The 17,137-nt window shown below is 33.9% G+C and overlaps 1 protein-coding gene across 23 annotated transcripts in view; it reads right to left on the bottom strand.

Moving 5' to 3' along the window:
• LOC144582184 (uncharacterized) overlaps positions 1-17,137 on the bottom strand; it is a 1,185,294-nt gene that overhangs the window by 694,105 nt on the left and 474,052 nt on the right. For 18 of the 23 annotated variants that reach the window (XR_013534406.1, XR_013534408.1, XR_013534407.1 and 15 more), the window contains one exon: positions 2,271-2,388. The exons of the other annotated variants lie outside the window; for them this stretch is intronic. The gene's annotated coding sequence lies outside the window, so the exon portion shown is untranslated. The remainder of the gene's footprint in view (positions 1-2,270; positions 2,389-17,137) is intronic. 23 annotated transcript variants of the gene reach the window in all.

Below are 17,137 nucleotides of genomic sequence, written 5' to 3'. Positions count from 1 at the left end.
TTTACATTTTGCTTAAAATGTTTTGCTTTTAAATTCGTGTTTGGCAGAGACTTGTCTCCTTGTAGCTATTCTTCCCTCTTATCCTAGAAAGATAATTTCCAAATTTGAGCTGGGCCCATGTATATAGTATGCCCATTCCCTGGTTATGTCTGCATGGCAATGTTCAAGGGGTGCTGATCAGAATAAGCCCTCAAATTTCCCTGCTAAGACAGCACAACCCCCTGAGCCACTCGGTCTTTCATTGAAACAAAGTCAGTATTCTGGTGAGAGGATGGATTCTGTAACACAACCTAGTTCTGTTGTGATGAATATGTTTTAGATAGAACATCCAGAAGTAAAGTGCAACTCTTTCTTTGCAATTACGTATCATGCCTTGTCTGGGTACTAAAAGGAATATTTTCCATAATGGTAGATATGCCTCTAGAATGATGCTACCTGGAAATAATAATCCAGATCTTTCATCTCTGGATTATACTAGTGTAACGTGAGTATAATGCAGCACAGCACTTGAATGCCTACATTTGAATGGCTGCTTCCTTCCTGACTCCTCATTTCTTCCGCTCCCTATTGGTGTCAGTAAACTATGGCCGGTGAGTAAAATCAAGCCTATAACCTGTTTTCACATGGCCTTAAATGAAGAAGGTTTTTGCATTTTAAAAACCTGAAATAAAGAAACAAAAAGCATATGCTTCAGGCAATTATGTGGCCCACAAAGCCTGAATATATACTATCTGAACTTTTACAGAGAGGTTTATCAACTCCTGCCCTAGAAAATGATACAGAGTCATCAATAAACTTCTTTTTTTTCTGCTTTTTCCCTTCATGATCTCTTCTATGCTGCTTTTAAGAGGAACTATTGCTTAATAGTATCTAAGACTTGTCTCCATTTCTAATCCCTGTCATTTTATTGACTGCTTGCTACTCAATTCTTCTCTTCTTTCCTGTATTACTTGCCTTCCATCGCCTTTCTTTTTTGTGTCTGCTGAAATTCTTGACCTCAATATAGAGCAGCTTGTCATTTTATTGTCAATAAAAGAAAGTATTCCTTCTGAGGAGACTACAGTGTTTCATATATGTAACCTTCAAGTAAGTACTCTTCTTAATTTTTGCTGTTTCTTCAGGTAAAGAAAAAAAAGAAAAGTTTTTTTTTTTAATTTCATGCCCTCCTTCCTTATCTACTACCTTTCCTCAGTCCTTTTTCTTAATATCACTCTTTTTCTCTTTGACGTTCATAATCCTGATTAACTCTAGTTCACTCGTTACTGATTACATCACCTCCAAGTAATTGAACCAGTCCTCCATTGCTTTCTGCTTGAGTTTTTGCCTGTTTGTTTGTTTTGAAATGTCAAATTTAGCCATATAAGTAACTTAATGTGTTCTAAATCATTTCGTTTTTGAAAGATGAGTTGAAGCTACAGAAAATGGAACTGGACATTTTTTCAACATTGGTTTTCAGCTCATGCCAGACAGTCAGTTTGGTAACTGCCAATGATCAATATAAAAGAGCAAGAACAGCCGTTTCCCATGTTTTATCGCATCAAGGCCCTTAAAATGATAAAATGCACCTAACCTTTTTCTCATTTTGCAGCATTGGACTCTACAACACAATATAATGTACAGACCTATGAAGAACTAAGTATGCATATAATAAGATCTTAAATTTCTCTCCAATAGTGTCACCAAGTATCAAACGTTTCCTTTTAAAGTTTTCCATGGTAAGCATGTCAATATTTTTTTAACTTATTTACACTCAAAATTAAGGTTGCCTTTCTCAAACCTTTTCCTTATTACAGTCTTGTACGAATGGGAGAGCAATGCGATACTAAAAGGTCCAACAAAATAAGTACTATGAAAAAAATCTGTTGGGCAATGTTCTAACATCCACTTAATCCATAAAGACAAGTTCTCTCAGTATTGATGTAATATAGAATATATTTTAAGTTATGCAAGAACAGAAACCTCAAGCCTGAATAGCAACAACATTTCTATGTAATTGCCTGTTTACACACACCAAATTTAAATATCTTGGGGTTTTTACTGGTGTCTTTTATGGACTAAATCAAAACCTAAGGATGTAATCAAATTAAAAGGATTAGTGTTCATTAATAAGATGGCAGTAATATTTCATTAAAAGTTTGCTAAGTCCCTCTCTGCAAAACCAATAGATAAAAGCAGGCAGTGCATAAAAGTGCCTGTCTACTGCATTAAAACATGACAAAAATAATATTTCTTAACATTGCCAAAGAACTATCTATTTCTGAAGATCATACCAGTTTCCATTGCATAGGCCAGTAAGGGTCATTAAACAGCAATGGGTCTCTGAGTCCTTCTTCAGAGTCAATGACATTGTAGACTTCACTCAGGATCTCATTTTCCTCCACACAAGGTCTGCAGGGCAAAGAAGGCAAATGAACTATGAAAAACATAATCACTGCTTTTACTGTTGCTTTTTTTGTCATAAAAATTCCATTTATTTAAATTCCATTAAAAAGCACATTTGGCTGCCAAGAGCATAAATATACACTTTTATTATACTTAGCATTTTTCATTTTTAAAAAATCTGTCATTTGTTTAGATAAAAATGTTAAAATATTTCCAAACTACCTGTTTCAGCTAACCACATTCTATGTGTTTGCTGTATACAATAAATGCTGGAAAAACAAGTGATTTGAAATGCAGTTCCAAAACGATGTATATCTTTCCCATTAGAAGTTATCTGCTTACACTGATTATTATCCTCACTATGTCATGTGCCTGCCACTTATGACTTCTCCCAACATACACCTCTTAGAAGAGTGATTTAAATTACTTGAGCTGTAGTGGAAAACATTTTTTAAAAATCTCATTTTTCTAATTGCTCTGATGTATTTAATAAATCATTAACTGAGCAAGTGACAGCATTAGGAATTCAGGGAAGCTTTTTAACACAATGTTCTCCTAAAGACAAAACTGTAATTCAGACAGTCACATCTGCCTCACATCCTGGAGGATTACCAAAACCAAGTATTGGAGAAAATAATCAAGCAATAACATTAATAATATATCTGTCTTAGAAATACACATAAACTTAGTAAAATGACAGGTGAGATAAACACTACCAAATTTGTAAGTACACACAAAGCTTTTAAACTAAGAGTTTAAAGTTATCAAGAAATTATGCCTAATTTTGATATAACTCTAACCTTGTGCAAATAGGGTATTTAGGAATTATTTGCTGATTTGCTTCCAGAATCTCTCAATGAAATAGCCAAGTAGTAACATTTGCGTAAGAAGACATGTTCAGAAATATTCTCTATAGCATCATTTGCAAAATGAAAAGCTGGAAACAAATTAAATGGCCATTAATATGAAATTGGTTAAATCATCTTCTAGTCACACAGTAAAATATTATTTCACGGCAACAGTAAATAAATGTGATCTACAAGTAACAATTGAATACATTTCAATTAATTCAAAAATTGTAAGCAGAGTGCAGAAGGCTATGTACAGTATATTATTTATATAAAGCTTTAAATCATCCCAAAATAATTTTATACATCTTTTTAAAATGATATTTATTTAGGATATGAATCTAAGCACACATGGGAGGGCCCTCTGAAGAAGGCAGGGAAGAGAATCATTTTAGGAAGGTGTATAGCGGAATTCAACTCCAGTAATGTAGTCCTTTAAAAAAAAGTTGGAGCAATTATGACAAAATTATAAGGTTAACAAATCCAGATGGTGTGTACATGCTATCCATTATATATGGATATATTGTATGCATATTTGTACATATGTGTATGCACAAGCATGTATGTATATATTTTCTCTAGATTTGGATTATGCTTTAATGACAAAACACACACACAAACAAAACCAGTGAGGCCTAGTTGTCATATAATTCGGTCTCCACACATTGGTCCTACAGTGTTTACTTCATAGCAGGGTGGAACCATTATCTCCAAGGCCCATTGGCAAGAAATCCACATTTTTACAAATCCAATTGTTTCAAATGTAGTCCAAATAAGTAGATTTTTGGCCATTTAGAGCCTGCCTGCTTTGTACTACCCCACAAAACTGCACCTAACATATGCTAACCACAGATAAGATAAACCCTGGGTCTGTAATAGACCCCAAGCTTCTGCTGCCCTTCAAAGCTTTCCTACCCAGACACTCTCCATCACGCTGCTGAGCAAAATCCTCTAGATTGATGCCTCCTTCTCCAAACCTTCTCTTTCCAGAAGTTCCTTTTGCTTCCCTCTCCTTCAGATTGGTGCCCCCCTAATCGTTGCCTTTGGAAGTAATCCCGCAATAAGGGACCTCCGCCATTTACAAAATCATGAAAAGCACCACCCAATGCTTGTTGTGTACTACTGCCACCTCATGGTCACATCTTTTTGCTTAATCAGCCCCTAAATCTCTTGAACTCAATATACCAGTTAAAAAAAAAAAAAATCAAACTAGAGTTTAGAAGACCTGAATTCTAAACTTGGCTCTCCACTTTCACTCCTTAAGTGGTCAGAAGGGGTCCAATGATATCAATCTTGCTAAACATATTTATTCTTGTGTCAAGAAAAGGACCATTATTTCTCCAAAAATGAATATTACCTGTTAGTTTTCAGAAAAAGAATGCCAGAATAAAACTTTTGGAGGGCCACTTAAAGGAATGATAGATCATCTAGGAAGAAGGTAGCATGGTATTCGCAGAGGTGGCTGGAAAGCCCCAACCCATCCTTGGTGCTATGAAGCCCAATGCCCTCTACTACTGCGAGAACACACTGTGAAGATTATAGAGACAGCATTTGAAATGTATATAATAAAAAAATCTAAGTAAGAGAGGAGAAAAGGAAATTTTATCAAATAATTTAAAAATACTAAAGCAATGACAATAAAAAATGGAATAAAAGAAAGCATAAAGCAATTCAAGTAATATAAGTTATTAAAATTGAAGGGAATTGTTAAAATAAGGAATGAAAAATATCTATGCATAGAAAAATATGTTTATCATGACTCAACTATATATTTCACATGTACGTTTATCTCCATTTATGGAAGAATACTTAATAAAATGTGAAAATGAAACTGGGATCAAAAACATTTCCTTATGGTTTTCTGTACTATTTGATTTTTATTTTACCAACAGCATATACAACTTTTATGTTTAAAAATATTTTAAAGACAAAACAAATATCAAAATACTTCAGATTTGCAATGTAATTTGGGAATTAATTTTTTAATAAAAATTCCAGTTTATGAAAATACATTTGTAGTTAATAAAATACTAGAAGGTTATATTTGTCCTAATGTCACAAATTTTGACCTCTGCTGTATATTGTCACAATTCTTCTACAAATTGTTGGAATACAGAAGAGTGGGAACTTATATCTTGCATTAACATCTTACAACAAATAAGAAGGATAAAATGAATGACTTCCTGCCAAGATTGGATGTAAGTTAACATTATAATTCATTGAATCAGAAAATCCTTGTTTTGTCTAAGTCAAAAAGAGTAATTATTTCAAAGAAGTAGATTTCAATGTAAATGCTTATATCTTCATTTTTGTATCCCATTCAGTTACATTCTTAGGACTATCTTCCATAAAGCATCTAAATAATTTTGTGAACCTAAACCACTTAGCCTTTCAGGAAATTTTTCTATGTTGTTACATTCCAGCTCACTTTCTTAGTGCAAAATTTTCATATCCCTCTCCACAACTGATTCCTGAACACGCCGACCTGTACTAAGTCTATGTGGGTGATGCTGAGACACAATCAACAACAGGTGCTTTCCTCATCTTGCATGTTCCTGAAGAGCACCTGCTGTCTTCAGAATGATTTAAGTGACCCAGGCTTACAGCATCCCATTGGAAGGATTATGGTTCTTATAACTGAAGAAAATTGTATGAAAGCTACATCTTCTCTGTTGGATTCAAATTCACAGAACTGCATAGCAGAGATGCAATGCTCTAAATAGGATGTCTTATAGAAAAATGCCGAACTGGCTCCAAGTGATGATTCCTTTTCAATTTTTGAAAATAGTAATTTTAACCACTGCATCATTACCTATTATCCTTCTGCTAGATGTTTTATAGAAAAGCTATACTTTGGAAAGTGGTATACACAGTCCTATCAGTTTTTTAAATCATAAATGTGCATACACATGCACACACAAAGATACTTCACAACTAAATGAAGACACCAAAAATTTTTAAAAATAACAGCACATATACACTTTTAATTTCCTAACAAGTTTCTTTTACTTTTTTTAAGGAAAGTAAATGTGACAGATTAAAAAATATAAGTTGGCCCAGGGACTATCTTTGAGACAGTCATGGGGGTTAGTCTGCTATAGATAATGAATCCACAGCCATAATACAGTTAGAGGTTTGGAAACCTTGCCAAGAACAAGCTGGTAAGGTCTTTCAGACTAACCTCAATTCACGTAGTTTTCAGGCATATAATAGCTGCGTGGTTAGAAGCCACTTCACTGACTCACCTGAACTCTATTCTCAGTTTCCTTTTTATGCCAATCTCACAGCATGCGTTAGAAAATATTTTCCTTTAAAGATACATAAACTTACTAACTGTCCACCTAACAGTGTACACAGATTTGCATACAAGCACAAACTCCTACTATAGGATATTATTAAGGTTTTTTTTTTAATGTAAAGCAATAACACAAGTTTTCCTCACTGTTAAAGAAAATAAGAGTCATTTGAAATGATACTTTTTGTATTCTTCCTCGTTATTAAATGGTACAAAAACAAATAAAAAGCATATGTATTCCTTTACAAGTTTTCATGTGCTAGTCCAGTAGTCAACAATTTTTTTCCATAAAGGGCCAGATGCTAAAAAATTTAGACTTTGCAGGTCTTTACAATCTCTGTCAAACTATTAAATTCTGTCATTGTGGCAGGAAGGCAACTATAAACAAATGAGGTGTATTCCAACAAAACTTTATTTAAAAAGCAAATGCAGGCAGAATTTGGCCTTTGATTTCTGGATCATAGTTTGCAGGCTCTGGTGCTGCTCTACAGCATGCTTTTACATGACACACCCTATATCTACCAAAATGAACATCTACAATAAGTATATAGGAAAAATCATTCATTTCCTACTGAATTATACTAGCAATTCATATTTAAACTAGGGCATTAAATTCCAGAAGAAAAGTAAAAAATGGTAAGAATTAAATAAATATCCTTTTTTGTGTATATAAAGCAGGGTCTTTTTCTGTCTTCCAGGCTGGAGTGCACTGGCACAATCGTGGCTCACTGCAGTCTCAATCTCTTGGGCTCAAGCCATTCTCCCACTTCAGCCTCCCAAGTAGCTGGGACCACAGGCGCATACCACCACACATGGCTATTTTTTTTTGAACAGGAACAAGTTCTCCCTATGTTGCCCAGGCTGGTCTCAAACTCCTGGGCTCAATCAATCCTCCTGCTTCAGCCTTCCAAAGTGCTGGGATTACAGACATGAGCCATCACAATTGGCAAATAAATATACTTCTTTTCAGCAGCTCTATTTTGGGACTTTCTCTTTACTTTCAAATCTTTTTGTTGAGTGTTTTAAGAATAGCAATTGAGATACAACTTAAGAGAGGGAAAACTAACACTGCAAAGACCAGCACTGCTGACAATTGAATTCTTTGCTAAGTGAATTGGGCATTGATGTATCACAAAAAAAACATAAATGAGTGTTTTCAGTGAAGATCCTAGAAAGTGTGCTTATAATGAAAGTTTAGTCAATAAAAGTGAAATGTACTTCTTCCAAAACTTAAAGTCCAAAGTAAAAGCTTTCTAGAAGAGATTTCTAGATTGCACAGATATTGGCTTAGCTCCACAAAACCATAACACTGTCTTTATTTAATTACCAACCCATGAGCATTCTGACAGCCCCAATGCAGTGCTTACTAAGCATTTTATACACAGACAGCTTGCAGATGTACAGTAGCACTAAAATTACAATACTCGCCATGACTTGTTCTGTCATCCAGCTTTGGAATTGGAGCTTACTTGTCTCTATAATGAGCTGTCTGATGTTCTGTCCATTTTACTTGTAGAAAACAGGAGTAAATGTAACTAACCAAACGTTGGTATATTAGTAAGATGCAAATAAAAATATTCTTCATTTGCAAGAAGCTTTAAGCAATGAGAACTCACCATATATAATTTACTCACACTTGTACTTTGATGCAAAATAGCATACATTTCAATTTTTTCTGCATAATTTAAAATTTACCCCAGGCAATAGTTCCTCAAATTTTTCTCACAATCTAGAGATCTGACTAATGTATCAGCTAAAATCAGTAGAGAGGTAAATGTACAATAATGTGTCATTGTAAGTATACAAAGAAGTCATTTGAACTTTGTGGCAGGAAGTACAAATCCTTTACAAGCTAAGTTTGCATCATCAGATATTAAAGTATTCAGCTGTATGATTGAGACTATTTCACTGTAGTAAAACTAATAATAATTGTAAGATATTGCTGTATTTGTTTATACATGTAGAAACTGGGGTGACATAAGATCACATGATTAAATTATTAGCTTTTAAAAAACTGCAAAAAGCTTTTTTTACTGATCAGGTTTATTATTCATTTCTTGAAAATTCTTTCACTTCTTAAAAGCTAAGACAACATTAGGCAACATATAGATGTACAAAATGTGAGATTCAGAAGAATAAAAAGACTTTTACAAAGTCTGTACAAAAACTTTGTATAGAAAAGGGGAAAAGCCAGTAGAGACCTATTTTGAAATGAAATAACTTATTTTTGAATGCTTTTACTTACCTTTGAGAATTGTTTAATTTTTATCATTAACCTTCAGTAAAGACATGTAGAGTGTCTTTAAAAGGAGTTTCAGCTCAAAAATTATGACTGAAGTGGCCTCTAGGGCTCATAGTAGGTCTCAGTGAAGACCTATTAAAGTATGGACTATAGTATATATATGTAATTTTTTTAACATTGGTTCCATATAAGAAGCCTATAAGTAACACATCACAACCTGAATTTCTGGCACTTAGATTGAGCTTTATTAATAAAATCAGATTCTCCCAATCTGCACAATGCCCAAGGTACTTGTGAATTGAAAATATGGTAAATCAAAGGGCACAGAAAAATTCAGAATATAAATATCCCTTTGTCCTATAAATCCACCAAATGGCCCCTCCTGAATGAAATCAGGCTCCACTTCTTCATGTGTGTGTGTGTGTGTGTGTGTGTGTGTGTGTGTGTGTAAATATATAAAAGTATAATCACAAATAAAAATATTTTAGAACATTAGAGAATTGGTATCACAGAGGCAAAAACACCCAAAATCCTCAGTATTTTGTGGATGTATATACATGTATTTTACATATGTAATCACATATATTATATGTATGTACACAGTTAGATAACCTGAACCAGAGTTAAAAACGAAGCTTTTTATTTTGTATGTGGTTTATAATTATTTCTTTCATATTTCTTTATATTCCCTGTATTTTCTTTGTGAAGTTTATCCCAATGGACATAGCATGTGGGATTTCTTTTCTAATGTCCTTAACACATATTTGGTGGCAACTGGGCAGTGGGAAAGTGTGTGTGGCAGGAAGGGGTTTCTATGCCATCCTCAACAAAATCATTCTGTCATAAATAAACATGAGTGATCTTCCACCTTGATTCCATGCTAATCACTTAGCAGGCTAGAGGCAGAGTCTCATTGCAGCAAACATTCACACACACAGCCTACTTATCAAAGCTTTGCTGCTGGACAGGGGTCTTCTAACCTCTCAAAATATACATTTGTGTGTGCTCTCTTCAGAATAGCAACATCAGTGACATCCTGTGTTCTAACTGTTTATATATTCTCTCCTAATCACCTCTCCCAGCTCATAACTCACAACAAGTTGCTCTAGGACTGGAAGGAAGCTTGTGAACATACAATAGATAGATCAAAGGATTTAGAACACTAAAATTTATACACATACAAAAAATGTTTTAGAACATCAGAGGAGTTGGCTACCCAATAGTTATTAAGTTTCAGGCTTAATAAATTTTTTTCAGATACTTTAAGGCAGTCAAAATGATTAGACCCATTGTTTGATTACTTGCACATCTTAATGCAGAATTTAAGTTTTGCTTTTGTTTTGTTCTACTGGATAAACACAGATTTTTAAGGCTGCAAGACTGAATGAGGCTTAGTGATATTTTCATTCAACACTTTCATTGTGAAGATGGACAAACAGACCTAGACAAGGTCTAAGCTCTCCAGCCATTTTAGCAAAGTACACACACAGCAGGTCCATAGTGGAAGGCTTCAGTGAGCCACTAGGTTAAATGTTCTTTCTACAAAATGACACAGCATTGGCTGAGAAACAGGTGGAGTCAAAAAAAATTTTAAGCAAAAATCATCAAAGAAACTCTTTATAATAAAAGTATTTTGATTATCAGGTGCTATAAGCCTAAAGACCTTAGACTTCACTAACTATAACCCAAGCTCACTCAACCACTGAGCAAAGTATTCATTGGACAAATAGCTTTTTTAAAAAAGATGCAGTGAAGATTGGTTTAAAGTAAAATTTTGAGCAAATTATTGTCAGGGGACCCATACACATATATGGCTTTAATTTCTACTCTCTGTGGCAGAAACAGAATACCTAAAAAGAGACACATATTTGCTATACTAAACCTTTCTATTAATCTAGTAGCTGGCATTTCAGTCAGCTTATGTCAGGAAAATTTATGTTCAAGATTTCATTTTTCTTGCTGAGATTATTGCAACATTCTAACATTCTCTTGCTTCCAATATCTCCTACGTACAATTTCCCCTAACATTGCTGTCACAGTTGTCTTCCTACTCTATAACTTTGAACTAGTCAATTCTTCCCTTAAAAACTTTCAGTGTTTCCATATTGTCTATATATACATTTTTAAAAAACTGTCATCTTTGGTGACACATTCAAATATCATGAAAATTGCCCATGTGACTCTGGAGACCAGAATCAAATACTTCCCCATACACACTGAGATCATCCAAACTATTCAGTTACCAAATGTCTCCAATATCTTTGCTTATCCTTTCCCATATAGTCAAATACCTATTGAATCCATTCTCTTCTTCAATATATAATTGTCACTGTCTCCTTTAAGCATTCTTTGGTTTTGAGCCAGGAGATTCATATCTATATTCCAATATTAGCTGATTGTTTGAATTTCTTCTCTAGCATTTAAAACATTATGCCTTGAATTATACTGATGAATTTGCATATATTTCACTCAAGTTTAAAGTATTTTATGAAAGACTTCCTCCTTCATGTTTATACAGTTAAGCAAACTTTGGCCTCCTATAAGACTTTTGTGAGAGAGCACAATAACAAGTTGTTGCAGTTAGTACATTCTTTCAATCCCTCTTACTAAAGTCTGTATCTATCCTGCAACTATCAGGAGTATATGAACAAAAGGCAGGAGTTTAGAGGGATTAGTTCATAAATAGTTAAGCTGTACTTCCAAAGCACTGCCTAAAGGATTTCCTTATTTCCAGTCTCACTTCACTCCAAATCAACACAATGCTATCTAGTTGGTCACTCAAAATTGCAAATCTGATTATTGTTCACATGTTACTAATCTTTAAATTGTAACTTGAGTATAATTTAAATATATTTACATTTTTAACTATAATATAACACTAACTCCAAAACTTTCCATGTGGGAAGTGACGTCTATCTAGACAGTCTCATCTTATACCTGTCCTCTATGTGCACCTTTGCATGGCAACCTGAACCCCTCAGTTCCTTTAAATGTGCCATTCCTCTGCCAAGATTGCTTTGCCCAACTTCTCTTCCTGCCAAACGTTATACCTTAGCTCTTCTGAGAAGCCACCGTTGGTACCTCCAGGAAAGTAATGTGTGTGCCCTTTTCTATGTTTGATTTATTGTGTCCTCATTGCATTCCCTATTTGATTTATTGCTTTGTAACTGCTTCTATGACTGTCTCCTCTGAAATATTGTAAGTTAATTAGTGGTAGAAGTCTTATCTCATTTTGTTGCATATATAGCATAGGGTCTGGCGCATGGTGGGAGAGCAAATAAATATTTTTAACTGGATAAATACAAGAATCAACACCAGATAGATAAGAGAAGTACAAGAAACTTCATTCTTCTTGCCTGGAGGAGAGATCCTGTGTGGTATAGCCTGGTCATCCAAATGTCTTTCTGAATGAATTATAAAACCTTAGTTCACCCTCATGACATCAGCATCTCACCCTGCTGACTAATCATGATGGTGAGCTCATGCCAGCACAGTCTGGAATGTTTGGAAACATTCCAGCAGAAGTAAAGTAAACCTGGTTCTTGAAATCATATGTTTTGGCCTGTTAAGTAAAATACTTAATGTCAATATTACCCTTCTAACTGACATTCAATATTTTACTTAATAAGCAAATGAGTATAATTTCAAGAACCAGATTTGCTTCACGTCTCCTCCTAATATCTCTTCTATTATTTCTCTCTGTTTCTAAAGATTATAAACCCATAAAGTAAATATTGAAGTTTGGAATTTTTCACATAACAAATTAGATAACATTTTTTCTCATGCAGTAATGTGAAATTATCATCAAAAGCATTTACAAACTGCTAGTGAGTGTATGTCCCCATGCAAATAGAAATAACATGATTAATCAAAGTCCCTCCATACTAAGGTCAAATGAGAAGCAAACATCTGGATAATTTCTTTAGAAAAAGTTTCTTTTTCTTGGGTTACATCTGTGTATTATATCTGTTTTGCCCTCAATATCCTGTATTTGATAAAAAAATCAAAAGGGGGCAGGTATACTGACATTCCACTTCATCATTCAGGGGCTTCTAGCTCAGATATAAGTGTTCAATTTGATTCTAATATTCTTTTTTAGAAATGTCTATGCAAATTTTGGAATCCTAAAACTTTCCCTAAAGGCTAAAAAAAAGTCTAAGAAAATGGTGTTCTTTTACTTGTTTTTTTTTTTTTTTTATTGAGACAGAGTCTCGCTCTGTAGTCCAGGCTGGAGTGTACTAGTGCAATCTCAGCTCACTGCAACCTTCATCTCCCAGGTTCAAGCAATTCTCCTGCCTCAGCCTCCTGAGTAGCTGGGACTACAGGCATGCACCACCTCACCTGGATAACTTCTTTGCATTTTTAGTAGAGCTGGGGTTTCGTCATGTTGGTCAGGCTGGTCTCGAACTCTTGACCTCAAATGATCTGTCCACCTCAGCCTCCCAAAGTGCTGGGATTACAGGCATGAGCCACCGTGCCTGGCCACTTCCCTTATTTTCTGAGACTCAAAAGTAATTTTGGTTTGAAAAGTGACATATTTTCAGAACCAGATTATTTAAAATATCTATATATATGTTATATACATATAACATAATTAAGTGCGTATGTGTGTGTGTATACACACACCAGTTAGAAGGCCTTTTCCTCCTCATAATTAGTTTAAAATAAAATTCCTTTCTCTCATTCCCCCAAAACGCTCAAAAAGTATAATTCTGAAATGTAAAACAAAACACATAGACAAAGGAAAAAAAAAAAATTAGACTATCCCCAGAGCCTGCTTACACAATGTCCACGATCTGCTGAGCCTTCTTTGAAAAGCATGTTTTTTCTTTCAAATAAAGATAAAAAGAAAAGCTTTTGGGTCATGGGCTATGGGGAGGAAGAGATAATGTTTCTTGTGCTTTGATGTTACAAGTAGCTCATCATTATAGAAGAGTTCTTGCAATGAAATAAAGGTCCTGGTAAACTGAGCCTGGATATTCAATAACAGCTTCTACACAGAAGTTTTGTGATATTCTTGTTCCTGAAACTGCAGAGCAAACATGTGCATTATGAACAAATTGCAAAGCTTATTTAGTGTAAAACTTTACTCAATAGTATTTAAAGTTATGATATAACTAAAAAAGGAAAGCCTGATTTCCATGTTCCTCAGGGAGCTTTGTTTCTAAAATACCAACTGACAGAAAATTAGGGTAAAATCCTAATTCATTCATCATTAAATGCAACATATAAAATTGGTTTCAAGGTACTGTGTATTCTCTGCAAAAGGAAATCATAGCCTATTGAACAATATTCAAAATGCCAATGTGTTACGTTACGTTAGCTTTAAATTAGAGGTAACAGAATAATTATTTAAAGAAATTTGTCATATATTCTTTAGAAACATAAACTTTTTTTATAAAATTACTTAGGTATATATGGAAAATTCAAGCAACCAATAGAATTATGAGAGATTATAAAATTCATGTAAGATGTACCACCCAGAGATCGTCATTGTTTGGCAAATTCCTTTCCAGACCTCTTTATATACATATATAAATAAGAGCATATATAGAAGGGGTATTTATGGGCCGGGCGCAGTGGCTCACGCCTATAATCCCAGCACTTTGGAAGGCCAAGACGGGGAGGTGGCAGCGAGCTGAGATTGTGCCACTGCACTCCAGCCTGAGAAACAAGAGCAAGAACGCCATCTCAAAAAAATAAAGAAAGAAAAGAAAAGAAGGGGCATTTATGGATCTGGGGATAGACAGATGAACATAAACAGTCCTGTACTAAAATCATGCCAATATGCATCATACTATGTAACCTGTTCTTTCTCTCACTCAGAAAAATATCACCTTTCCAAGTCGATTAAAATAGACTTTTGACAGTCAGTACAGCAATTATTTGTATCAAGGCTTATTTTTCCAATTTACTTTTTTCTTTCTTTCTTTTCTTTTTTTTTTTTTTTTTTTTTTTTTTTGAGACAGAGTCTTGCTCTGTCTCCCAGGTTGGAGTATAATGGCATGATCTCAGCTCACTGCAACCTCCGCCTCCCAGGTTCAAGCAATTCTCCTGCCTCAGCCTCCTGAGTAGCTGACATTAAAGGCACATGCCACCATTAGCAGCTAAGTTTGTGTTTTTAAAGAGATGGGTTTTTACTATGTTGGCCAGGATGGTCTCAAACTCCTGACCTCAGATGATCTACCCGCCTCAGCCTCCCAAAGTGCCAAGCTTACAGGCATGAGCCACTGCGCCCAGCCTACTTTCCCATTTCTCCATGATGGACATCTAGTAACAGTAATTATTTTATAGTACAGTAATAAAATATTGTTTATATATAATTGATTTATAGCTCATGGCTTTTCAAAAGGAACTTATAGTGGCTTACAAGAAAAATGTATGACAAAAAAGAAAAAATGACTTGATACCAAAATAAAAAAGAAAAGAGAAACAACAAATAAAAGGAAGAAAAATTATAAAACTCTCCTAAGAAGTAGAGTTTTGAATAAATTATTCCTCAATGCAGGCTTCTAAATTCCTCAGTAAAATACCTAAGGCAAAAAATAAAAATTCAAAATGAAAATAAATACTAGAAACAAGAATCAGCAGCCCACTGCCAAATCTGGATGGAATCTCCATCAACTTAAAATCTAAGTGAATTAGATTTAGTGAAACAATTGCTCACAAATATGGCCACGAGTGGCACATGAAACAGAAAAGATATTCTGACCATCAAAAAGAGAAAACAACATGCTAGTTCTTATAATAGAAAATCTCTGCAAAGACTCATAGCAAACTAGTAACAGTGACTGTCTTTAGCTGGGGCAAATGGAGAATTCTGGCAATGCAGGAAGCAGGGGAATTTACATGTATTACATGTCCTTTTATGGCTTTAATATTTCTATTACAAAAATACATTTCCTCATTTAAAAGTTAGTTGTAATGTCTAAAACTTTTTGAGCCCAATATGGAATAAGTCCCCTTACAAACTATAAAGTATTATCTTAAAGTAAAAATATGCTGTACACGTATATAAATGAATATATTCATATGTGAGTAAACTCATGATTTATTTTCTTCTATCTACATTTGGAGATTTTCTTCTGTTTTTAACATGAACATATTGTCATATAAGAAGAAAAGCTCATACTTAAAAATAACATGCAAAGTAATTTAAAAAAAACAAGAAAGAACACTTAATGTAAAAATTTTGACTCAATCACAATTATTTTCAAAGCAAAATACACAAACTCTAATTATTTAATTATTAAAAGTAAATAAAGTCAACTTGAGAAGTTAGCCAAATAATTTTAAAAGTCAATGGAAAACTAGGGAAAATAAAATATAAAGAAAAAATTTAAAAACACATAACCATTTATAAAAATTAAGCTATATTTTAAAACATTACAAAATCCCTTAATTATAATCAAGAGAAAGTGAAAAGTCAAACAACACTAGAAAGTAAAAATATATAAAGTAAAATCTCTGCTAATAAATTTTTGAATAATCTCCCCCTTCACCCTTATCCAGTCCACCCATACTGGCCTCTTTACTTTTTCTTGCATATACCAGGCACATACTTGCATTTGCACTTGATTTTCCTTCTACCTAAAATTCTTTTGCTAGACATCAGCAAATTTGCTCCTTTAAGTCTTTATCCAATGTCACCTCCTCAGTGAGGCCTTCCTTGACTACTCTTTTTAAAATTACACACATGCATGCATGTACACAACTGACACTTCCTATCCCCCTTGCCAGTTTATTTTTTTCTTGCTCCTTACAACCATCTAATATAGCCTATGTTTTACTTATTTATCTTGTTTATTACCTTTTTTCCTCCCTCAATAAGAATATGTGTAAGTGAGCAGATTTTTTCTCTGTTTTTCTTACTGTACATAGTAGGTGCTCAGTAAATATTGGTTGAGTGAATGAATAAAAAATTTTAAAATCTTGATATGAAATTTATGTCCTGGGCAAATACAAAGTATTCAAATTAAGCGAGGGGGAAACAAAGTAGAAAGCTGTATTGATCAGGAAAAATTAGCAAAGCTATAAAATAATTTTATCCCAATTTGGCAAAACTTTCATAGTCTTGTGGTTTCACCATTATGTTTCTTCAAAATTTCAAGAAGCAGACAAATATCTGTCTACACATATCCAAATATGCTCAAATTTGGAAAAAACTATTAGCATATATTTGTGTATATTTACATGTGTGTACATGTTTTATATATGTATACACACATACATATGTACACACACAGATACTTTCTTGTAAGTAAAGTGAGATGATATATGCAGATTTTTATGAAAGATTTTTAATGTGAATTTATAATGTAAACATACTTTCAAACATGTTTTTTTACTTAACAACATATAATAAACCTA

This window comes from Callithrix jacchus, chromosome 4 (genome assembly GCF_049354715.1).
Source record: "Callithrix jacchus isolate 240 chromosome 4, calJac240_pri, whole genome shotgun sequence".
In the NCBI taxonomy this organism is placed as follows: Eukaryota; Metazoa; Chordata; class Mammalia; order Primates; family Cebidae; genus Callithrix; species Callithrix jacchus.
Note: the sequence above shows the minus strand (reverse complement) of the source record. Positions and strands in the feature narration are given on the sequence as shown.